Source organism: Phyllostomus hastatus, unplaced genomic scaffold (genome assembly GCF_019186645.2).
Source record: "Phyllostomus hastatus isolate PE091 unplaced genomic scaffold, TTU_PhHast_1.1 phas_contig_209, whole genome shotgun sequence".
NCBI classification, from domain to species: Eukaryota; Metazoa; Chordata; class Mammalia; order Chiroptera; family Phyllostomidae; genus Phyllostomus; species Phyllostomus hastatus.
The window spans coordinates 15,143,354-15,169,514 of NW_025333735.1; the positions used below are offsets into that span (position 1 = coordinate 15,143,354).

General features: G+C 38.1%; 1 pseudogene; it reads left to right on the plus strand.

Moving 5' to 3' along the window:
- Window positions 1–21,342: 21,342 nt before the first annotated feature.
- On the plus strand, window positions 21,343–21,487 carry LOC123816581 (annotated as a pseudogene).
- The last annotated feature ends 4,674 nt before the right edge of the window (window positions 21,488–26,161 follow it).

Sequence of the window (26,161 nt, forward strand, 5' to 3'; positions counted from 1 at the left end):
TTTCCTAAGAATTTTTTTGTGGTGAAGAATCTAAAATAAGCCACAGAATTTTAAGAACAAATTTCTGATCATAGCCAAAAACAGGAAGCTCAGTGCCTTGTCAGCCTGTCAAGATTTTGGCAAACTGTTTTCTACATTTGTGGATAAGGCTAAATTTACCAAATTGTAAAAATAAGGTATGGGTATTTATCTTGAGAGGATCATTTGATAAATGCAAATTACCAATTTGGGAATGCAGCCATACTGTGCATTGATCTATATTTAAAGTATATATATATTCCATATATTCATAGTTCATATATATGAACCGAAACTTCCTGTTGCTAAAAGTTGATAAATTCTGTTGTTATCTTATGTGAAAATGAAAAATATTAGAAGTGGTCCAAAAATTTATGGAATTATTAGTAAAGCAATTACAGATATTTAAATAAATTTAAATATAATATGAAATAGGTTATAATGCAAAGTGTTCTTGTCTATTTTGAGTTGAGTGTTATGGAACCAGGCAATGTACCTGCAGAAATTGACACTGAACTCTTGAGGTTTGAAAATATTCTAATTCTTGGCTTTTATTTATATATAGTATCTGATACTCTCTAACTGAATAATTAAACTGATACAAGTGAGCTAATAACTGTTTGTATATATCTACTGTATTTCAATAATGAAAGTATGTAAATGTAAGTTATGTACTGACTGAAATGCCCATGGAAATAAAAAGTTAAAGGTTATTTTTAGGCAAAAACTTCAAAGGCATCCTTCTATTGCTAGTTTCTTCTAATTGTGTATTCCACTTGAAATATTAGATGTTTTCTGCTTGTATGTTATCAATTCTTAGGAAAGAGGGTGGAAATTCCTTTACCTCTCAGTTTGTCCTCTAAGATGTTAATAAAAGGACTTATTTGAGTAGTCAATTCTGTGGTACTTGAGGAAAGGGACAAAAATAAAATAAGACTTCTAAATATAGATGACAAAATGTTACTTGGCATAACAATAAATAGGTTATATCAAAACTACTGGGAAAAGAAGAAATTAGATTAAAAAGTCTCATCTTAAGCTAAAATAGAAATTTAATTATAACATCATAAAATTATCTTTTCTTTAAAACAAAAAGAAATTATATTTTCTTCTATGTAACTCAAGTGGCTTCACTGGCATGCTGCATCCCCGATTCTCATATAAAACACTAAAATCTCTACTTTTAGCCCCTAGATTTTATCTTTATTACTATTTTTAATGAAAGGAACTAGAACCCTTTGGGTAGTGTGGCATATTAAAAATAGTATCATCTGGGATGAGACTGAAACATCTTACTGAAATTAGAAAGCAAGGACTTTTTTTGTTTGCTTTTGTATCATCCTGTGCTATTTAGATGTCTATTACTGATTTGCATATACAAGTGTATAATTACAAATAAATAAATAAAACAAAACATAACTATTATTCATTATATAAGTCAAGTCCACCTTATATGATAATGGGGGAAGCATGGGTATTGTCAGGTACCATGCCTTCTCAGAGACCTCCAGTAAGGATCTTATTTAACAGAAAACACCATGGCAAGTATCATTAGTGGTTGGCATATGGACTGAAAATTCTCTTTCCCCCAGTGACTAATATCTACTTGTCTAATTGTCCTTTGGCTTATTACTAATAATCAAAGAAGCAGAGGGTGTGCTCTCTGGACATCATCAGCATACCCTTCTTCTCTATTCTTTTGAGCTCCACACATTTTCTGCTTTTCTGGGACCCATGCACAATTTTTTGGTCTCTGGTTTGTCCTCAGGAATGGTATTACCTCCCTTAGATGCCCTTAAGCTCACACAACTTACCCATATATCCACGCACTAGAAAAGTGAAAAACTCTTGAAGTTATTATTTCCATGGTGGGCTGATAAAGCAGCTTTCTGGGTTGTCTTTTTTTAAGGGAGTTTCATTATTTTCTTTAATTCGTATTATTATTTTTAATTCTCACCTGAGGACATTTTTTTTATTGCTTTTAAAGAGGGAAGAAAGGAGAGAGAAAAACATTGATTGGTTGTCTCCTATATGTGCCCAGACCAGGGATCATACATGCCTAGACCGGAAATTGAACCCCCAACTCTTAGTCCATGAGACAACAGTCCATCCAACAGCTCATCCTGAGCCACACTTACCAGGGTGGGTTTGCCAGCATTTGTAGCATTATGTGATGTAAATGTTTCCACCATGACTAATTTCAAGCTACCAACAGCTTAACATCTGGCTCACAAAATTTGTAAACAATCGACAAGCGTCTCTCATGAATGTGAGCTAACTTCAACACTGCACTGGCCCTGCTTTCTTCATTTTGCCTTATTCCAGCCTTTCTGTATGGATGTTTACCATCAAAAAATGAAAGTCACGTATGGTTGCCTTGGGAAACAATCACTGTAAATTGACAGGTCCCACTCTCTTTGCCACTCCCTAAATTCTATTGTTTGTGCCCACACCTGGTATTGGTAACAAAGACTGAAATCATCAACCTGGTATATCCTACTTGCTTATAAAATCTTTACACATTATGTATGCAAGTATTGATAGAAAGGAAGTGAAAAGAATAGAAAAGAAGTGTTGGGAACCACCCTGACTGGTATCAGAAGCTGAAACCCCCGCCTAGGCTAAGGCTAAGGGAACGCCCTTGGAACCGTAAGCCAGCAAGGAGACAAAAGCTTATCTCCCTGGCAGGAATGCTGCTTCTGCTGCTTTATTCATGACTGAACCCCAAAAAGCTTGGTCGGTTAGCCAAAGACGGGTGAGATTCCCCAAGGGGAGAATAACTTAAGACAGGCACGATCACTTTGGGAGGCCCCCCAGAAGAAGGACTTGGGGGGCTGCAGCAAAAGGGGGTGATGGACCCTCGCTCCTCGGCTTTGACATAGCCTGAGTTCTCATCGCCTGGGAGGAAATCTCCTTATCTCTTGGTTGCCTTAGTTCCCTTGCTCCACCTAAGCCTGAAACAATGACAGGGTGGTGCAGCTCTGTGCTGAAAAGGGAGGATTCCCTGGGTGATCAGGCCTAAGAAAGAACATGTAAATTACTGTGAAACCTGCTTTGTTTAGAATGCTCTCAGTTGAATGAGAGGGGTCCAAGGAGGAAGTTAGTTTGTTCCTCAAAGTCTTACAGCTCTTTGACCCCGACTCAAAATAGACCAGCAGAGTTCCTTGTTTTCTATAGTTCCTTACTTCCCCTTAATGAGTACGGTACTTTACCTGAATTACTATGCAAAACAAGTCCAATAAAAGCAGGTATGGACGGTAAATCGGCGCGCTCCCCACTGGGGGGGTGGCCATTTCGTCCCTACTTCTCCACAGAAACTAGTTTGTCTCTGTGCATGTTTTTTCTCGCGTGTTTATTGTCGAGCCATCCGCAGCATTCCATGGTCACTGCTGGCTGGTAACCCATGCATCAAAGAAGACAAAGGAAAAGGACAGAAGAGAAAAAAGGAAGTATTATTCTCCCCTGTCTTACAAACCTATTGTTTGCCTTGTATTATAGTCATTCTTGCACTTGTACTATTATTTTCCCAAGTTTAAAGCACCTTAAATACTTCACCTTTTATTCCAGTGTCTCCCATAACATCCAGCTCAATGCCTAGCTCACAATGAGCCTTCAATAAATATTTGTTGAGACAAACAGTGGAATAAATGAGTAAAACAATTAACAAGAAAATTATTAACTAGGAAAAGCTTGTTTTGATATCAAGCCACATAAAGAAGTAGTCACCATTCTGGTTTCAGAATTTCCTTTTGTTTGCCATCAATTCACCACCGTCAAGTTGGTATTGCCAGCTCGCCACCAACATGATCCTACAGTGGGCCTGCCTATTGTCTGTGCATCTTCTTCCCATCATGGGGAACACCTAACCTTCTATTTAAGATCATTTTTTTGTGCTTCACTGAGATAATCAATCTTTATTACAGATCAGCTCTGAAGGGAAGAATGGTATTCAGTGTTACTCTTTTCTTCCAAATGAAGAGGGCAGCCCCACAGACTTGTTCAGCATGATATCACTATCAGAATGGATTACAAAATTAGATTTCATATATTGCTGTAGTTTCCTCTTATCCTCAGGGGATACATTTTAAGACCCCCAGAGGATGCTCGAAAATGTAGTTAATGCCAAAACCCATATATCCTATGTTTTTTCCTATACATACTTATGATAAAGTTTAATTTATAAATTTGGGACAGTGAGAGATTAACATAATAACTAATAATAAAATAGAATGATTATAATAATTTACTGTAATAAAAGTCATGTGAATGTGGTCTCTATCTCTCAAAATAACTTTAGTGTACTATACTCACCTTTTTACTTAAAAGAAGCACTTTGTAATTTCTCTTTGGCATATCTGAATTGCCATCATCACTATTCTTGCACTTGGAGCCATTATTAAGTATCATAAAGGTTACATGAACACAAGCACCACAATACTGAGACAACTGATCTGATAAACAAGGCCGCTAAGTGACTAACATACAACACAGATATAATGTCAGACAAAGGGATGATTCATATCCAGGATGGGACAAGCTCAATGTTGAGAGATTTCATCATGTCACTCAAAATGGCATGCAACTTATAACTTACCAATTGTCTATTTCTGAAATTTTCTATTTAATATTTTTGGACCATGATTGATTGCAGGTAATTGAAACCATAGGAAGTAAAATTGTGGATAAGAGGGATTGCTGTACTCTTATCATCAAAGTACCATTAAACGCTGTCTACTGATGATAGCATCAGTTAGTTCAGTGCAGATAGCTCAGTGCTTAGCTCTTTGAAATACTCTGTGCATTAAAATCAGAAACTTAAAATTTGTTAAGTAAAAATGAACTATCCCCTCAAAATAGAAAAAGAATAGTATAGTTTCTTTTTAAATTTTCATTGTTCACTTGCTTAATGTAGTAGATATAAACCTTAACAAGGAGAGTGAGAAAAATCACATTATATTATTATCTGTAAGTCATTTAATTTCTATTCTGAGAACCAAGTCCCATAGTGTTAGTGAGAAATTCAACCTCAGTTATTTCCAGACTTTCCACCCCCACTTTGTGTTGAGGATCTAACATCTTACTCCAGGTCCAAACTTTAGAACATGGATCACTAGGCTTCTGTCCACATGGTAACAGCTGGATTTTGCTACAACCACATGACCCCATCAAATCTGCCAGTGTGCCATTTCAGTGCCATGTGTAGAAGAGGGAGTCCTTAACAAGGTTAGGACCCTGAGTTTGGTAACTTGCCTACCTAGTTCATCACCTGGCGATTTCCCCTGAAGTCCTGCTTTCAGGTAGGAAATGAATGCCCCCTCTCTTCAAGAACCAGCAGACCTCTCTCCTCCTTCATATCTAGAGAAAGCTTCTTTTTCCCCCCTGCTTAGGGAACCTTTTGTCTTTCTTGGTTTCACACAGGGATACCAATTTCCTCTCTTCAAATTCTATTATCCTCAGAGAGCAAACAGAAGCCAGGAAACCCTGCCAAAAACCTTTCATGTGGCAAGGAAGTACAGAACTTGTTATCTGCTCAAATGGAGGACGGAAAAGGGGAGAAATTCCAGGAGAAAAACAAACATTTCAAAATTTCAATTAATATCTCCAAAAAATTCATGCTAGCAAAATACCTATCAAACATCTTCCTTCTGCTTAGGAATATCTATATTTTAGGATTTCATTTATTCACTCCTACCATTCACTCTCTTTCCTCAAAATGCTAGCTTAGGGACATTTCTGTTCTATCTACTTGCTCTTCGCCGAACAAACATTCTATTTAAGTAAAGTATAAACATCTAAGCAAGGTAGTTTAAAGGATACTAGGAAGGTAAAACCCTACTCAAAGATGCTTGTTTCTCTTTTACCCATCACTTAGATGCTACCTCTAAAGAAATCAATGCTTTGGATTAAGGCAGAGCTGTAGGGTACCTAAAAATAACCCATTGATCAACTATCCATTCAACAAATGGGCTACAAAAGGAAATGTAGTATCTGTGAGAGTATGTAAACAAAGAACGTTCCTGATGAACCAGCATTTAGGCCAAAACTTAAAAAGTAAGTGAAGAGGAGAAAAGGGTTCTAATGCAAAGCATTGGACACAGCATGTCTGCAGGCCTTAAAGTAGGAAGAATATTATTTAGAATGTAAAATAAGACTATGGTGGATGAACTGAAGGTGTGGGAGAGAGTGCCTCAAAGTGAGACCACTAGAAGGTGAGGAGGGGCTAAGTCTGCAGAGCTGTGTAAGGAATAACAAAGATCTTGATCTTTATCAAAAATACCCTGAAGTGTTTTAAGCAAAGCAATGAATGATCAGATTTCTATTTAAGAATTCTAGCTGCTGTTCAGAAAATGAATTGGAGGGAGGCAAGGACAGAATATGTAAAACATTATGCCATTATCAGCAGTTAGCATTCTAGCCTCTCAAATTCTTTCCAAGGAACCGTTGCTACAAGAGTGAGACTATTACAGCCCTTCAGACTGAACTCCAGTCTAGGGGATGCGGCTTTGCTGCCAATAATGCCTTCTGTAATATTTCCAATTACCCTCTTGCAAGACACAGCCTAACTCTACTTCTCACCATTCTTACTACCACCCTCCTACTTCAAGCTATTATGATTTTTTTACCTCAATATTTTAAACATTCTACTGACATTATCTGTTATCAACCCATGCTTCCCTCCAATGCCTTGGATCACATTGCAACAAGAAAGAGCTTTGTGAACCAAAAAAATTTGCTGGGCCATTTCCTGCTTAAAGCCCTCCAAGTGTTTCACATTTCTTATAGACAAACTGCCAACTCCCCACTTACCTTTTGAGCCTTGCCTCACACACCCTCTCCTTTGTACTTTATGCACTAGTCACCCAGACGATTTAATAGTTTTATTAGGGGTTGGACCAGCTGGGGTGCTCACCTCACTGGAGCACATTAGAAATATTGTGCTTGCTACCTTAGGTCTCTGCCTCTTTGTTTAGCTTACAAAATTTATCCTGGTGTTGCTTCTGGCAAATAAAAATATCTCCTTGTCCTCCAGACATAAATAAGCAAATACTTGATAAGTATTTCTGCAAAACGTATTTAGAGTAACAGCTGAAAGTTGGCAGCAAGTTGAATTTATAAAACCAAATAATATGTGGCATGCTATTTATTAGGGATGTATACTTTATTTTGTTATCTAATTTTTTCACTTTTAATATAGCTCCCAAGAAGTTCTCTGGTTCAAAATACACAAACTGAAGAAAAAGGAAAAATAGGGAACATTCCACTGAATAATTTCATGATATTGACCCTGCCTTGGCCCAGCCGAAGTGAATTACTAAGTGAGTGTGTTTTGCATATAATTTTTGTAATAAAAAATCAATTTCTCCTTGGCCCCAAGAAATAAATACTGAACAAAGAGTTTTTTAAACATCCATTGTAAGATTTCACAAAATGTCAGCCTGCCTGACAGGCCCTGATTTTCAGCATATTCCTGCAAGGGCCTGTGCTTTTTCTTATGGTATCTCCTCTCCCTGAAATAAACTTCATGCCTCCAAGCTGTTGTCTACTCAGCTTAAATAACACTCCTTTAAGGAGGCTTTGCCTGGCCCATAGTCTAAGGAAGGGCCCTCTTTACACTCTTCTATCTTCCCTTACTTCTCTTAACATTTTATTGTATATCCATTCTATTTTAAGTATCTGTTCTTCTAGACCTTAAGCCTGTGAGACAAGACACACTGACTTTGTTTTGTTAACTTGTATATCCCAAGCACCTAGACCAGTGCCTACAACATCGAGAGCCCCAATAAACAATGAATAAATGAACATATAAATTAATAAATCCATGAGTAAAGGAGTACTCCATGTTAGAACCCCCGGATTCCTTGCCTGAAATGCCCCTGTCATTTACCACCATGGCCTCCAGTTACCATATTCTATGTGAAGCTTTGTCCATGAACTGAATGAATGACACCTAGAATTAACTACAGCTTCTGCCGCACATACCCAGGCACATGACAGCTTTAAACAATGGATATAGGAAAAGTAAATGTTGACACACTGAACAGCCAGAACTGTCTCCTACATAATTTTGTTTCTAACAACCTTCTCACATTTCTCCCAGTTTTATAGGGAAACCTCCAGTTCTTTGCATGTGGTGGAATTAATGAAGCCCCAGCTTGGCAACCCCCAATGGACTATAGCTAGGGTGGCTCCAGTGAATTCAAAGCCATAGAGACTGTCAGGCCAAGGTAGTTACCTGGGCAATTATTGATGGACTAGGAAATAAAGTTTTCTCTTGGCTGACTCAGTCACTCAAGTTGCCTCACATACTATATGCCAAGACATTGCATTACTTTTCATAAACATTATTTAATTTAAAAAACATGAAAGCCTTACAAAGTAGGTGCAACTATACTATACCCATTCTATAGGGTCTGGCAAAAGTGAGGGTTGCCTGAGTGTGGTTGGTAGGGTAATAATATGAGTATAATAATTTATAGCTTTAATTTGAACATTTCACCTAAAATATCATATGCTATGCTTGAGTGTGATATTGTTATGTTACACAATTACACATTTTTGATTTTGTAATAAATAGGGGCATTATTTGTGTGTGCATATGAGAAGACTGAAGTCCAGAGAATATAAATAAATTGTCCAAGGTCATCCAGGTAGGTAGCCAGAATTCTTGCTGGTTGAATCTATCTGATTCCAGTACACAGACATATAGCTTATGTTGTCCCACTCCGGCACCCCCTGCAGTCAACTGTTAGAAGACATGAAGCTAGATCAAAAACCAAAACAAGTTAATAAGAAAAAATTAATCTTTCTGTTTATGATGTTAGAATTCTTCATTTTGGAATATTTTCAAACAGCTATTGCATGCTGTAGTAAATAATATGTCTTTAAACAAAAAAGATATCTCTTTATGTTTACACCTAAAATTAGTTCAAAATGATTTGGAAGCATTCAGAAAAAAATCTAAGCAAAGATTTCAAATACTTTCTATTAAGTATATGAAATGGAATCACTGAAGGATCTTGCGAGTATTTTAGAAAGAAATACACAAAAATTGCCCAAATTATTATTATTCATTATAGTTTCATTAAAGAATTTTTACTGCCATGGTTAAGCACAAACCATTCATGAATTATGAGAGATTCTATAGGGAGTTAAGCATATTGGTTAAAGTGGAAAATAAATTTAGAAGCTGTTGAAATTAGTACTGACAGGCAGAAAGAAGTATTTTGACAGTGGAGTGGAGACGGAAAAGATGTGACTATCTCCCCGCAAAAATGAATTAGGATATCTCTTCCTCCTTGAGAACTTGGAGAAGAACATAAGGGTATGCGTATTTGGAAAGGGCAAAGCATGAAACACACTCTATATTGACATAACAACCTAAGCCATGAGAAACAAAACCAGTGAAGGTGACATTGATAAAGCTAACATTTACTGAGCATTTAGTATATGCCAGGATCCACGTTAGACTCCTTACATGGCTCTACAGATTTAAAAAGAAGGTACTTGAAAAAGAAATAAAAGACTTTAGGGGATCAAAGATGTTTTCATTTGAATTAAAAAAAAATTGTTAAAAATTACTTAGACCTTTGCAACCAATAAATAAGAAATTGGTGTGGACTTATTATATCTCCAATACCTCACTCAAGATCAGGAGAAGTTTAAATAAAATATGCTCTGACAACAGAGGGCCACATAATCTATGAAGGAGTTAAATCTGACAAATGAACATACAATATACTAATAGTTCAGAAAAAGAATAAATTTATATGGCTCTTAGGGTCAAATGAGGCAGGCAGGACCTAATTTATACCTTAAGGATAGCACAGGCATTAGATGAATACTGGCAAAGGAGAGAGACCTCTACACCAAAGGTATCACGTGAGCAAAGCAACACAGATGAAGTCCAATGTAAGTTATTCAAGCCATAAGATTTGCCTGCTTGGGATTAGGGACAGGTTCTGGAGATAAATGGGAAAGGGTTATACCTGTGAATTGGAATAAAATTATGGCAAGCCTTAAATATTTTAATTAATTAAAATATAAGGTACTTGAATACCAGTTAATCTACGGGGTTGCCCTGCCACTTCTCCTATCGCACCAAACCCAAGTGTGTAACCGCCTATCCTGACACTGATTCAGTAGCTTTCTACCTCCATTCACTCCCAGTTCCCAATAGCTTCATGCACTGTAGCTGTTTACCAAACCTGACTAGGATGTGGGACGAGTGCCGAGCAGTTACCGTATCCCTTAGGTGGACAAAAAAAGTCAATGTCCTAAAAGAGGTTTCTTTTCCTAATAGCAGCATCCCTCTGCATGCTGACTTGCCCTTCCATGCCCTGAAGCAGCTTCCCTGGCCTCCATGCCTGTGCCCTAGGAGAACACATGTGCTCTGCTTGGAGAAAGCCCAGACTCCATAACTTGAACCCTGGGTTTCATCAGCCTAGATTATGAGGTATGACCTGGTAAGTACAGTTCACCCACAAATCCAGCCTATGGCTGTCCTGATCTTCTCAGAGTCTGCATAAATGGAGTGTCTTATACAGGCAGAGCAGTTTTCTCTCTCCCATTTAGTAGGGAGTAGAGGGCATGTTTCCCAAAGACATAATGATGTGAACGTGAAAGCTGGATGCCGGTATAACTTGGTACCCTTTCTGCTATCACAGCAAGCCACCTCTGTCAAATGTGCAGAGTCTCACGTCAACAGTAGTAATTATGTGGGAAAAGGTGCTCCTTGTAGCCACTGTGGGTTGTCATAGCAAAAGATACTGGAAACTTGAGCACTGTTAGTTGGTGAATTTGTCACTCTAAGTAGGACAATTCCTAATACTGATAAAGAAAATGAAGCAAACACCTGACATTAAATCTCTTTTATGGTATTTTCATAGAAATTGGAGGACACCTACATAATCTCTAACCTCAGAAAGGAACGTAAAAAGAAAAATATAGTCCTTAGTGGTGTGGACTAACATAGCTGACTGGGATGTTCGGGATCATTGTAATAACAATTCCCTTTCCAGGTGAAGAAACTGAGAGCTAGCAAGGTTAAGAGATTTGACCCACACTCATGTAGCTTTTAGAGGCAGAGCACAACTATTTGGACAATGTCCCAAATGTCTCACAGCAAAGATTTGCAGTCCACAAAATGACAGGACATATACGCTTGATCTTCACTGCAACTCTGTGAGGGTAGTATTATCATCCCTTTTCACAGATTCAAAACTTGAGACTCAAAAAAAATCAACTGACATCTCTGAAGAGCTCATGGAAAAGGTAGGGCTCACACTCATATCTTCTGCCCAAGAGGCTGAGTCAGTTCCTAGTTCTGTGCTGCCTGCGTTGCAGCTAAAAGGCCACAGAAACATCCCCTCCATTTCCCCATTGCAGCTTTACAGAAGAATGTATCTATTAAAAGGAGGCAATTGTTCATTAATCACTTCATTCAGCACATAGGTTTTGAGTACCTACTGCATATTAGGCAATTATCTAGGTCACAAAGATATAGCAGTAAAACCAATAGACAAAGTCACCACTTTCATGGAGATAAACAATAAACAAAAACATAACATGCACATGCAGGTGGAAAAATAAAGTATAAGAGAAAATATAAAGTAAGGTAAGAGTATATATACAGAGAGAGAGGGTATTAGAGATAGCAATTAATAGTCACCAGTGTCTCTGTCCCAACCTCAGCAAATCAGCATACACAGGTCGCATCTACCATGACCTGTAAGCAATACTAACAACCTCAAGTTCCTAGATCCCTAGGGGTCTAAATAAACAATAAAAGCATAAGATGAATATTTACTAAGAGAAAACTGTGGGAACTTTTTTCACTTATAGATTACATCAACTCTGTGGAAGCACACACTACTTAGACAATTTTGAATCCTAACTCAGATAAACATGTCATACATGAGGATCTGAGTCACTATTTAATACATGACATTTGTCTGGGAGGAAAAAAAGGAACCCTTCCAAAAATTAGGGATTATACAAACTAGCCCTTGGCCCTGGTATGGTCAGAATTCACCATGCATCCTAAGGCAAAGAGGGGATCTCTGCCCTGGTATTTCTAGGAGATAAGCTGTGCCCTTTCGGCCTCAGGGCAGATTGCTCTGAAAGAAACCTAGGTGTGTCCTTATTATAGCTGGCCATGCTGGCCTGGGATATATCTGAATATTCAGCAAAATATGTATACCATTTACCACCTTCTAGAGCCTTCCTCATTCACATGAGCATTTACTCTTTCCATTGCATATTTCTCCAGGGGCCAAAGTACCTCATGCTGTGCTTGCTGCCCATAGCCTGTGACATCTTCTAAGGCTGCTCACTCCGTTCTCAAAAGCTTGCTCAATGAAACAACACTTACTGAGCACCACATTAAGGGCTTTATACATGTAGTATGTTATGTTGTTTACTCTTCAATGTAACCTGATGAAGTAAGCACAGGTAGTTTCATTTTGCAGGTGAAGAAACTGATGTTTATGAAGATCACATATCACGCCTGTGGCCACTCATGTAGTCTCCTTCTCCTTCCAATGTAGTATACTATGTGACTGGCTAAAGTACAAAGTGAATGGTAAGATCTAGATTTTTACATAATGTTTCAGTACCTTTAAGACAGCAATAGCTCGAATGTATTTATTATAAGCATTGCAAAGAATTTCATTGTTTACAAATTTCTCGCACATTCAATATCACAGTGATGAACCAACAAGGTACAGGAAATAGGAACCCTCACCATCCTCAAAAAGAAATTTAGTTTCCTGTGTATAGTCTTTGAAATTTTATTGGTGGGGCTTATTTTATTTATTTTAATTTTTTCACATTTTTTATTGTTGTTCAAGTACAGTTGTCTCCATTTTCTCCCAACCACTCTTGATCCTACCCCCTTTGGTTTTGTCCATGTGTCCTTTATATAGACTTTAAAATTTTAAAGCTTATAACTTTTTAACTTTAGTTAGTATGAAGAAAAAAGGAGGTGTCATTTGGGATTCTTTTTTTGAGAGTATAGTTATATTTATCATTTCCCTAAACATAGAAGTACAGGCATGTTTTTCCTTAAATAATGAAAAAAAAAGTTTGTATTTAAAATACACAACAGGTAAGAGATGATTAGAAGCTAGTCAGCATGATCTGGCTACAGAAATGTTTTGATTTCCAGTATTGTCTAGAAATCTCCCTAAGCAGTTTAATAATACTCCAGCTAATGCAATTTTAGACCTCATTTAATCCTTACAACAACTACAAGATGAGAATTATGATCCTCATTTTACTTGAGCTCAGAGAAGTAAAATAAATTCCCAAGTGACAAAGTCATCATTTGGACTTCATGGATCTCTCCCCAAGGTTTGTGCTCTTAAACACTCCAGGGCGTTTTATGTGCCTCACTCTCATAACCAAAGCCCAAGTATTACACAGGATCTAACTTTATACACCTCCAAGCAGCACCAGGGAGTATTCAAGAACAAACACAGAGCAGTTTCTGCTACAAATGAACAATAATATTGACCATTCAACAACAGGCACTCTTAGAAGAGATAAATGCTTAGACCATCACTTTGAAAAACCAAACACATTTTTAGTGCCAAATGCTTTCTGCCAATCATAACAATGAAGGTGAATCATAGTCCTGATACTGTATTGAAGTTAAATATCCTGCTTACCATGATTTGTTCTAAAATTAATGTGCTGATGATTCACATCCTCTTGTAATATCACCTTCAGCTTACCATCTTTCATCACTGTATTATAATAAAAATTGTGTCTTTTGGTTAAAGAATGTTCTTCTGGAGGAATTTTATTATGATCCACATAAGTAGCACTCAGTTATTTTTGAAGAGTTATTTCTCCGTCTGTTCAAGTGTACTCTACATGTGTTACCCTGAAACAGGTAACATTACCTACCAGAATTCTTGGATTTAAAAAACTTATCGAACCCCCACTCTGACCCTTTATTTTATGATCTGGATCTGTTTTACTTATTTATCATGTTTTACCTGACTCTTGTTTCAGTCATGCAAAAAATTATAACTCAAGATTTTTTAAAAATATTGTACAGATTGCACGTGGGGAGGCTGGCAGTCTTTCAGATGGTGCTCGTTCTCTGCAGCGCAAATTGTCACCACAATAGAGAGCCTAAAACAAAAGCCAAATGCTGCACAAGGAGTACTTTTCTCCTGAAAAAAAAAAAATTCCAACATTGGGGAGCATACTTTCCTCTGGATGCACACGCATAATTTCCATTATTGTTAATGGGAGCTATACATGCATAACACCCATTACTGCTAATGGGAGCTAAGTGCTCACACAAGGGTAGAATACAGTGAAATCTGTCTTAGAAAATCACCCAAGAGACTAGCAAAAATCAGTTGCCTGGTAGAGAATGGTTTTAAATTAAAAGCAGAACAGAAGTGAACTTAAAACCACAGGGGAACTATTTAAACTTCAAAGAGCAATGGGAATTGGCTTCTCTCTTTCTTGCTCTATTCCAGTATCTTATTTTCCTCATCCATGTTCTTGATGAGAACCAATGACCTTGTGGTCTCCTAAAGAGACAATCTGGAAATGAATTTCACACCTTCATAGATTCAAATGGTAGACTTGGGGATCCTTTGGCCGAGGAAAGAATACAGCTTCTGGATGATGACATGCAAAATACAAGTCACATGGTATCTTTAATGACAGTTAATGAACCAGGATGAAAACAGTAAAGCAATATTATTATGGCAATTTATATCAATCATTCATTAAACATCAAAAACATCTGTTCAATTAGAGTGTTATTGTAAAAGTCAATGAAGTCAATGAAAGATAAACCAGAAAGTGATTTCCATCTACCCAAGTGGCTTCCACATTTTTTTCGGCACTTCAGGGCTTTGGAAAGACAGACTACTCCTACAGTACCATAAAATCATAGGATTTTTTCCTAGTTCACTCTTTTTACTTTGCAGGTAAGAAAACTGCAGAAAAATCAAGTACCCACCTCCAAAGGCCACAGAGTACTAAAGGCAAATCTTGGACCCACACTCTAGAATTGTCCTGACCCCAGATCTAGTAGTCTTAATGTTCAAAAGCCTAAAAACTCCCGAGGACTTTTACCTTTTTTGACTTTGCATTGGTCTTTGGGAACAAACGCATAGATGGGTAGATAATGTTACAAATTCCAAAACGGACACTTTCAGAGCTCTGGAGAGATGAGACCTAAGTGTTCAGTATGTTACGCAAATGCTTGCAAGTTCCAATTATTTCCAAAAATAGTTTCAAATACAAATCTCAACCAGTGCTTTATTTTAAAGAGGCATTAACAAAATAGGCAAAGGAAATGGGAGGTTCATTATTTCATTTTTAGAAAAGAAGAATGGAAATACTGTACTTTTCTGTTCAATCTCCCACTTCCTAACTATCCCTGTAATTGCAGAGCACCAGCAATAAAGTCATTCTTGCCTCTTCTGTGTCACATATTTATATATATACTTTGTGTTATGCTTCATATGCAGATGTTCCTAATGGGTCTTGTTTTGCTCTGACTCTCACACAAATGGGCAGAAGCAGACAGAAAACAACATCAGGACCATTTGCAAGAGCTGTCCATTTACAAAATCCCATATTACTTCTCTCTTGCTCTTTTCGCGTGCGAAGTGCTCTTTGCTGCCTTGGCTGCCAGACCTCTGCCACTCATAGGTTCAAATATTAAGACAAAGGGAAATCACCTGCTCAGTGGAAGAACCAGAGATAACTGGAAATCCATTCCAACCCAGATATTCTACATATCCTGGCTTATTTATAATTCATAAGTATATTCCTTCCTAAATACTCCTTTGAAATTGATAACCCTGTTGATTCAAACCACTAAAGCAGGTAGTTAAAGTTTGATAAAGGAGGTCTTCCCTCAGCTAGCCAATGTCAGTCTAGTTAGTTATAAAATACCACAGAATACAAAAGAGAGAAGAGGAGAAGTGAAGGAAAGGAGAAGGGAAGGCAAAGAATGAAAAGTGGAGAATGGAGCAAGGAAGAAGAAGGGCCATGAAGAGACGAGATAAAGGGAACAAAAGGAGAGGAGAAGAAAAGGAGAGCAAAGTATAAGGCACCATAATGTTTAGGCACCATAATGTTCACACAACATGAAGTGGGTGTGATGGAGTAAAAAGAGCAAAGATTTTGGAGCCTGAATAACTGAGTTTTACATTCACCTCGACTTTCATTCTTTATGTGATGTCGAACAAACTAAATAAACTTGCTGCCTCTCACTTTCCGATCTGACAGAGGAGGATAAAACACTGCCTATGTTATTTCGTGGGGTTCTTGCACAATGAGGGGACCCATGAAGATCTTTTGTAAACCTTAAAGAACTGTGATATTGGACTCCTATGATTCTGACTGTCTAACAAATCTAATGGTCAGGGAAAAAGTCATACTGAAGGGATCACTGTGTCCAAATATCGGAACACATCTTGATGGCTTCTGCACCTAACCCTAAGTCTATGTGCATCTTCACTCCTACTCTAACTCTCTTCTGTGAGAAAAGCAACCCAGTAGAATCAAAAAACTTGGTGCCTCCTCAAAATAATCAGTCCCCCTTACTATGCCTATGCCTATAATTTAACAGGGCTATAATTTAACAGATACCATTTGCTTATATACACCATTTCCTTGTGTGTGCATGCGCACACACACACACATACACACATATACACACACAGAGATACAGAGAAGTGTTTTGTCTTCTTGATGTAATGTCTCCTTTATCACTATAAAGTGTCCATCTTTGTCTCTTGTTACCTTTGTTATCTTGAAATCTATTTTTTCAGATATAAGTATGTCTACACCTGCTAGTCTGTGGATGTTATTTGATTGGAGAGTCGATTTCTACTCTTTCACGTGAGTCTGTATTCGTAGCTTAGATGTGTCTCCCGAAGGCAGTGAACGGTCAGGTTTTGTTTTTTTTATCTAAACTGTTACTCTGTGACTTTTAATTGGTGAATTCAATTCATTTGCACTTAAGGTAATTATTGATGTATGTGGACTTCCTATAGCCATTTTATCTTCTGTTTTCTCATAGCTTTGTGCCTCTACTGATTCTTTTCCTGTGTCTTTCTGTCTATTGTATTTGGTTTGGTGGTATTCCATACATTTTTCTTCTTTTTTTTTAAGTTATGTGTCTCAGTTTGGGGGTTTTGTGTGTGATTACCATTAGGTTTATAAAAAAGAAAGTTTCATATAGAGAGCAACCCTTTTTATTTTGAATGCATCTAATCTCCAGCCCTCTTTGCAAATTCAGACTAGACTTTTACTCCCTGCCCTTATATCTTTTTTTCACAAAAGGTCACAAATTATTCCTATTTACCCTGTGAGTTTGTTGGTGATTTTACTCATTGTTTTGTGACCTTTTGTTCTTTGTTTCAGGTAGAATAACCCTTTTGAGTATTTCCTGCAATGGAGGTTTTCTGGTAATAAACTCTCTCAGCTTCTGTGGTCTGGAATAGCTTTTTATTTCTTCTACATTTCTAAAGGATAATTTTGGCTGGTAATTTATTTTTCCATAGTTTGAATATTTCCTTTTACTCTCTTCTAGCTTGTAAAGTTTCTGCTGAGAAATCCAACTATAACTTAATCCTTTCCTTTACAGGTTACCTTCTTCTTTTCTCCTGGCTGCTTGGAGAATTCTTTGTCATTAATTTTTTACTGTTTTACTAAAATGTGCCTGGAGAAGGCTTTTTGGATTGAGGTAATTAGTGTTCTGTTTGCTTTTTGATTCAAGAATCCAGGTCTTTCCATGGATTTGGGAAGTTCTCATCAGCTATTTGTTTGAATAGGCTCTCCATCCCCTCCTCCCTCTCTTCTCCTTCTGATATGCCTATTATTCCTGTATTGCTCTTTCTGACACAGTCAGTTAGTTCTCTCAGAGATCTCTTTTTCCTTCTGCATCATTTCTAGATTTCTATCTTCACTATCACTAATTCTTTCCTTCATCTAGTCAGCTCTATTTTCTGTGCTTGCTAGTTCATTCTTTTTTTTTTAAGATTTTATTTATTTATTTTTAGAGAGGGAAGGGAGGGACAAAGAGAGAGAGAGAGAAACATCAATGTGCGGTTGCTGGGCGTCATGGCCTGCAACCCAGACAGGTACCCTGACTGGGATTCGAACCTGCGACACTTTGGTTCGCAGCCTGCGCTCAATCCACTGAGCTACGCCAGCCAGGGCTGCTAGTTCATTCTTTATCCTTTTATTGAGTTCTTTGTATCCATAATTTCTATTTGCTTCTTTTTAAAAATTTCACTCTTTGGTCAAGTACTTGTTTTGTTCATTGATTTTGTTTCTGAGTTCAAAATTGCCTTGAGTTTGTTTGCATCTCGTTGAGCGTTTTCAAAAGTGAAATCTTGAATTCTCTGTGATTTAAATCACATATTTTCATGTCTTTAAGTTTATTTTCTGGATTTTTTCATTTTTTTCTGAGTTACTTTGTTCTTTCTCTTTATCTAGGCATAATTGTATGAGTGGCACTTCTCTAGCAAATTGATAAGAAGTCTTTCTATTCTTTCCCAGTAGGTGACACTGGATGACAACTTTCTTAGTTCTTTTGCACTTCTCTGGCTTTTCAGGTCTCTGTGGGATGGTGGAAAATGGCCTGTGTTTCCTGGCAAGGGCAGTGTCTCCCCAGTGATCTGGCTGCCCCAGTCCCAGGGATCCAACCCAGCAGGGGAATGCAATGGGCAATAGGGCTCCAAACCGTAAAATGCCAGTGCTATACCCCGCAGCCAGACACCACTGGTGGTGTAAAATGATGTGTCGTGGTGGGGTAAGCTAGGGGAACTCAGCTCCCGCCTTCATTGCTTTGCCCTCCCAGTGTTGGCAACCTTGGGCCTCAGCAGAGTTCCCCCTGTGCCTCAACTTAACCCTTGGATTAGTCATAGAGTATGCCATGGACTCAGGGAAAAAGTGTTCCTGTAGTACCAGTTCTGAGGTTCATGAATAATCTGCTCCTCAACCCAAGAATGGGTGAGAGGAGATGAGCTCTGGGACATTCAGGAAAGGCGGCCAAGCTCTGTGGCTTCGTTTCTCTGTCTGAAATGCCATTTCCTAGACAACTGTGGCCGCACCTCTGTGCTTCATGCCTGCCTGAGTCCCTGGGTTCAGCTGCAGCCAGTAATGCTCACTCTTGAAGGTGTGCTCACTGAATCTCTTTGCTCGTCCTGCCGAAGAGAGTGCTAGCCACAGCCTGATTCCAGCCCCCACTGGGCCAAGCCCCACAGTGAGTTCCAGGCTGCAGGGCTGTGTCCACGGCTCATCTCGGCTTTCTCCATTTTTTACCTCCCTGGTTTCCTTCCATTTGCCCACTTGTAGAGGTTGTAATGCGTGGATTACTCAGACATGTTTCTGCATTGAGCAGGAAATCTTTTGTCCAATTATAACTGTTCAAATTGTTGAAATTTCAAGGGGAGAGACCAAGGGGATCTCTCACACTGCCATTCCTCTGATATCCCTCTGCCCAAGATATTTTAATAATGTCCCCATCATTTGTCATTAGATAGGGAATTAGTATGTTTTGGGGAAATAAAGTATAGAAGTTAAAAAAATTATTTAGATGGGAAAGAAGTTTCAGTCTATATAAATCTTTATTAAAATTTGCATCTTCAAAAAAGACCTTTACCATGAAGGAATCTGATGGATGCTAATATTACCAATGGGACAAATTGACATAATACAGCTTTTATATAAATACCTTGAAGGGTACATTATCTGTGTAATATTAATTAATTATGAGGAAACATTCAAGCAAATCTAAATTGAAGATCATTCTACAGAATATCCAGCCTGAATTCAAAAATGGCAATGCTATATAAGACAAAAAAAAAAGGGGGGGGGGCAAAAGAAAAATTGAATACAAGACATGCAACTAAATTTAGTGTATCACTTTTGATTAGACCTCAAATCAAAAAAAAGGGACACTTTGAGATATTGGCTAAATTTGAAGATGAATTATACATTAGAAATACTATAACAATGATAAATATTTGAAGTATGGTAATTATTTGTGCCTTGGTTTTATTAAGTAAAAATTCTTGTGCTTAAGAAATACATACTAAAGTGTTTAAGGGTGAACTGTCTCAAGGTTTACAACTCACTCTCAAATGATATAGTTAAATATATATATGTCTATATACACACAGAGAGAAGAGAAAATATGGCAATCTATTTGCAATTGGTTATTTAGATAAAGAATATTCTCACAACTTTTCTAAAGGATTGAAATATTTCAAATTAAAAAGGTTTTGGGGAAAATTAAAACTGTCTATGTATTGTGAAAGTGTCTAGGTACTGACATGGCAGAAAGACCACAATTTAGTAAAAACAATATAAACAAATATGTATAGTGATCCAATTTCATAGGAGTTGTATATACACACATTTGTGCACTGAACACAAACAAACAACAGAAACCCTGGGTACAGGGTTAAATGCATCAGGCTAGAAAGTTTATTGTCTTTATACGTAAAGGTATCTTATTCTTTTGCTTTCTGATCATAATTTATGATGGTTCTAAACAGATGAGCATGGAACTGAATCACAATCTGTTTCAGTTTAGGGTCTTCGGGAAGCAAATTATGGGATGAGCTATGGTGTGGGGGGTACTCCTTAGGATGTGCCATGGGATTAATGCCCAGTGGGATTAACGCCCATAGAACCAAGAGAACAGAAGTAGGCTGTAGATGGATGATAGCTTCAGTCAACCTTATGGGAAGCTCTGGAGTGAAAATAGCCCATAAAAGCTGTCACTTGCTGTGTCAAAATAGCAGCCTCCTGATAGCCTTACCTTGATCAGTCTTTGGATATTGGTTGTGCTGTCAAAGTCATAACCTTGGGCAGGGGCTCTCTAAATTGCAGGAGCTGACCACTGAAATCTGTCTGCAAACAGCATTCCCAGTAGCTTGGTAATAAGTCCTTCCTTGAAAGGGGAACAGATGGTGCATCTCATTTCTATCACATAATTTATCTCCTTTTACTTTAGCAGTTATGTATTGCTTTTTAAAAATTTGGTTTAGTTGAATTGGGGATTCTAATTTCAACTGCTCAGTAACAAAAATCAGTGGATTTATATAAGCTCTATCCTCTTCATTCATAACCCTGTCACTGCATATGAGCTGTGCATTTGTTCTTAAATCCTAATAATCTCTCTTAGTCTTTCTCAGGGCTTGCTATGGACTGATTTGTGCCCCACCCCGTCCCCCAATCTACACTTTGAGGCCCTAATTCTTAGTATGACTGTATCTGGAGATTGTGTCTTTAGGAGATAGGTAAGGTTAAATGAGGTCATATGAGTGGAGCCTTAGGGGAGATACCAGGGTCCTGAAGGTGGTTTTCCCAGGATGAGGCTCACCTGAGGACTGCTGCCCACTGTGGTTTCCCCAAATGAGGGAAACTCAACTACATAAATTGTGGTAGCAGAGGATTGCATTTACACCCTCCCCTGGGACAAAAAAAAAAAAAAAAGATTGGACTCTTAATCCTATAGGGCTAGTGGGCCTTATAAGAAGAAAAGAGAGAAATCTCCCTCACTCTGGGTGCTTTCAAATAAAGACCACGTGAGCATAAAAGCAGCAGTCTGCAAGTCAGAAAAAACAGCTTTCACCAGAAACCCAATCCTACTGGAACCTCGATCTTGAATTTTCCAGCCTTTAGAACTGTAGAAAAATAAATTTTTGTTGTTTAAGCCATGTAGTCTGTAGTATATTTTTATGGCAGCCCAAGCAGACTAAGACAGGATCAAAATTGAAGGTCAGATCCAAAACCTGCCAAATAATGAGACTATGTAATTTACAGTTCTTACACTGACATAATTTCATGCATGGCATAATTGAATTCTAATAATAAGAATCTGTGATGTAGAGAAGACATATCCCGTTCAGCTTCCTCTCACTTTCTCTGTGTCCCTAAATACTCCCATGGTTGTTCTGTCCCTACTTTTGTATTTAATTATCACTGTTTAATTTTAAATTTTTAACGTTTAAATAAATCATTGAAATACATGATGGAAAAAAGTTTGTGCCTTAGAATTGGGCTGAATTTGTTACTTTGCTTGTTTTTATGATCCTGGAGTTACCATGAAGACAATCAAGTTCCTTACGGTTTATGGCTAGACTGGTCCATTTTTCTTTTCTTACCCTGGGATTCTAAGAAACTATAGTTATCAAGAAAGGGTTCCAGTAACAGTAATATTTTCCTCTTGACAGGCTGCTTTGATTTATTTTTTCAGAAGGAAAATGATGCCCTTGAAAAAATTCCATCCAATCTCACTTTTGCTTTTTTTTAACCACAATTGAAAAAGGGCTAGCTGAAGTGTGGACACGAACAAGGCATGTCTTTTATGTCCCTCTCAGGGAATACCAACCATCTTTTATGGGATCGAATCCATGGTCTGGGCTTTATTATCATTGGGCCTTGAGCAGGAGCGCTAACCAACCCAAGAGAGTACATTGGGAGATGTCATTAATTGAAGTGGATAAAGCAAAAGCATGTCCGAGTGTAAGTTAATGTAGTACATCCCTAGGCAGAAATCGGTTATGTGCTTTTTCAGATGTAACATTTTAATTGGCCTACCTGATAGAAGGTTAAATAAAATGTACACCAAACCTCATTAGTAGTCAATTGTCAAATACCCTCCCTGAAACATGACTAAAACTAGCAGTAAGTGGGTGCAACTCACAATTATGAGAGACCTAAAAGTTGTCTTAAGCAATACTATTTGCAGCAAAGAATTTCAACTGGTTCCATTAGACCAAACACACTTTAGCTATTTTATCCAAGAGTTTTAACTTTTAAGCTGGGTATTTGAAAATTCCTTTTCCATATAGTAGTCCATTTCACATGTCCTCCTGGAAATTATCTGTGAGAGTACATTTCTAATAAATTGCCACTTAAATGAAGCCTACCACCTGGCATGAAAACAAGATACTACATCTTAACATAATGATTGAAGGTTTTTCTAGAATAAAATGGTTACAAAGCCAAGAAATTGTCTTTCCCTACCCACCTGCCTCCCCCCTCAAAAAGAAAAAAAAAAAAGAAACAACTCTGTGAAGGATCATCTCATTCATATCAAAGACCGATGTACAAAAATGAATGTCATAGAATATCAAAAGCCCTTGAAACTCCCCAAAATAAAATAATACTCAAATGAACATGAATTCAGACTTTTCCATGATTACATTTGTAGATTCTCTTCCATGCTTTGCTGAATGAACTGCCCACATTTTCTCATTATTTCTGCAAGGCAAATACCAATGGTTTCAACCATCTATACCTCTCTATACTCAGGAAGGAGAAATACCATAGCACCTTTCACTCTGCTACTGGAATTCTTTCTGCCAACAGACATTTATTGAGTTTCTGTTTTGTGTCAGGTCACCTGGGGAAAGCCCAGTAAAAAAGACAACCCCTCCCCTTCAGGAACTCATTGGCTAATGTGGGAGAGCACAGAAAAACACACAATTGCAATGCAGTGTGATAAGAACTAAAATGGTGAAAATACAAAGAACAATGGAAAGACATAAGAGGGATGTCTAACTTAGTCTTGAAAAGAGGGTCAAATTAAAAGATCATAGAGAAGGTTCTAAGTTGAAACTTGAAGTGGAATAAAAAACAGGATTTAGAAAAGGTAAAAGCTACAAAAAAGGTGATAACCATAAGAACAAGTGTTTCAAATTTGTGAAAATTCCATTGATTTACAGCTTACTTTAATTTAGGTGAGGCGTTGGAAACCGCCCTTCCCAGTTTCAGAAGCTGTAACCCATCCCCCATGGCTAAGGCTGAGAGAGCCACTTTCAGACCGCGTAAGCCACTAAGGAGACAAGGCATATCTTCCTCACAGTGGCTCCGCTTCTGCTCCTTCTTCTTCACCCTGCCTGGCCCCCAAGCTTGATCACTTAACCAATGATGGGTAAGATTCCCCAAGGGGAAAACAACTTAAGACAGACACGATCACGTGGGAGGCCCCCAGGAAAGGACTTGGTAGGCTGTGGGGAAAGGGGGTGACGGACCCATGCCCCTCGGCTTTGACAGAGCCTGAGGCCTCATTCTGTCTACGAGAAGTATCCTAATCTCTTGGCTGCCTTACTTCCCCTGCCTGACTTAAGCCTGAAACAATGATGGAGGGTGGTACAGCCCTGTGCTGGAAAGGGTGGGTTCCTTGGGGCAATCAGGCCTAAGAAAGAATATGTAAAATCCTGTGAAACCTGTTTTGTTTAGAATGTTCTCAATTAAATGAATAATGTCCAAGCGAGAAGTGAGTTCATTCCTCAAAGTTTTATGGCTCTTTAGCAATCTGAATGGGCCCTCAGAGTTCTTTGTTATCTATTGTTTGATTCTTACTGCCTAACCATGATTAATGAGCTTTACCTGTATTCCTGTGCAAAATGAACTTAATAAAAGCCCACTGAGGAAAAGGCTCTTGGCCCTTCTCCTTTGAGAGATCGGCCACCTTTCCTCCCCAAGCAGATCATGTCTTGGTAGACTTATTCACATCCATGGCAGCTGGGGGTGGGGGTGAGGGCCCTGCAGACAGAGCCCCCAGCCCCACAGTGAGGTGGGAAGCATTGGTGAGAAATAAAGTAGGAAAGGTGAGTTTACAAGGAAATGAAGGCTTGAAAACTGCCTTACAGACTTTGAACTTTATTTTAAAGGCAATGCGGAGCACAAAAAGATTTTAAGCTGGGAAGTCACAGGGTTCTGTTGGCTTCTGGAAAAACCACTCTGGCTCAGATACAAAGAACAGACTGGACTGAAGTACAACAGGAGGCCAAATGGCAGGTCGTAAAAAGGCTATTGCAGCAACCCAGTGGCTGTAGGATGAAGAAAAGGAGATGGAGCTGAGAAATACTTAAGAGATACTTTTGGCAGTTTCTTAGTGATTGTCTATTATGAAAATGAGGAAGAACAGAGTTAAAAATCAGAAGCGAGTTTCTAGCAAGAGAAATTGGATGATTGGATAAGCAAACAAGTGAAAGAAAAGTTATGAGGTCATAGAGGATTAGCTTTAAAATAAAATGTCCATTTCCACATTCACTGGGAAATAGAAGAACTGGTGGAACATAGTAAGTTTGTAGGTGAAGTGGCAGAAGTTGAAAGAGTTTCAATCTAGTGATTTCTTTTTTGTTTATGAAGTGAGAGGCAAAGCCATCTGCTGAGATGAAGGGAGACAGGAAGCATGAATGTTTGAAGAGAGTGGAGAAATTTTAGAAAGCTAATATTCAGAATGGGAGAAAAAGTGATGAAAGACCTATAGGAGGAATTTTAAGTAGTATTGATCCATTTGAGGTTGGAGATCATTACATTAATTGGAATTAATACCACTTAAATGGCATTACTTTTCAGAGTTAAGCGATTTTTTTAAAAGTAACATCCATCATCCTAGATAAAAAGAAGAGGCAAAAGTAAAAAATCAGATTGATCTAAAGTTTAGGATTTTTCCAGATGGCTGAGACATTTAAAAAAAAAAAAAGACTAGGGACTTGAGGGTAACAGCAAAAGTAAAAATTGTTTGAAGTAACAGATAATAGAGTTTAGGCTGGGTAAGAAAGTGACAATGGGGAGGTGGGACACACACAGGATAAGTAAAAGAATCAAGGCATTAGAAATCCTAAGAGCCTGAGGAAAAAATCTAGTAACAATAACAGAGGAAGAGGCTAAGATAGGAAAAGGGAAGATAGATGTGGTCAGAGAATACAATGTTTTAAATTAATATTACAGAACTGAAGCAGTTTCAGACGATGACAGCTGGTGCTGACATGCTCTAGGGAGTGAGTAAATAAAGGTCAGGGCCACTAAAAAATGAGGAAGTAAAAGCACAGAGACTGGAACGATGTACTATCTCTGAAGTAGTCAATAAGGTGGAGGGAAATGGGATGAAAAGGACTCTAAAGCCAGTGCCAATTTCTTCGAGGAATGAGGGGGCAATAACCAGTTAGTCAAGTGATGACACCAACAACTTTGTGTGGAGGGTGGAGTGAGCCTTCGTGAAGAGAGATTTTTGTATGAAAGAGAAAGAGCAATGAGCTGGAATGAAAGTGGAAACCGCTGACATGCCCCCAACCCGGAGGCATGTGGGAGACAAAGAGTGGAGAGCTGTGGCCTTTTCATCCTTGAA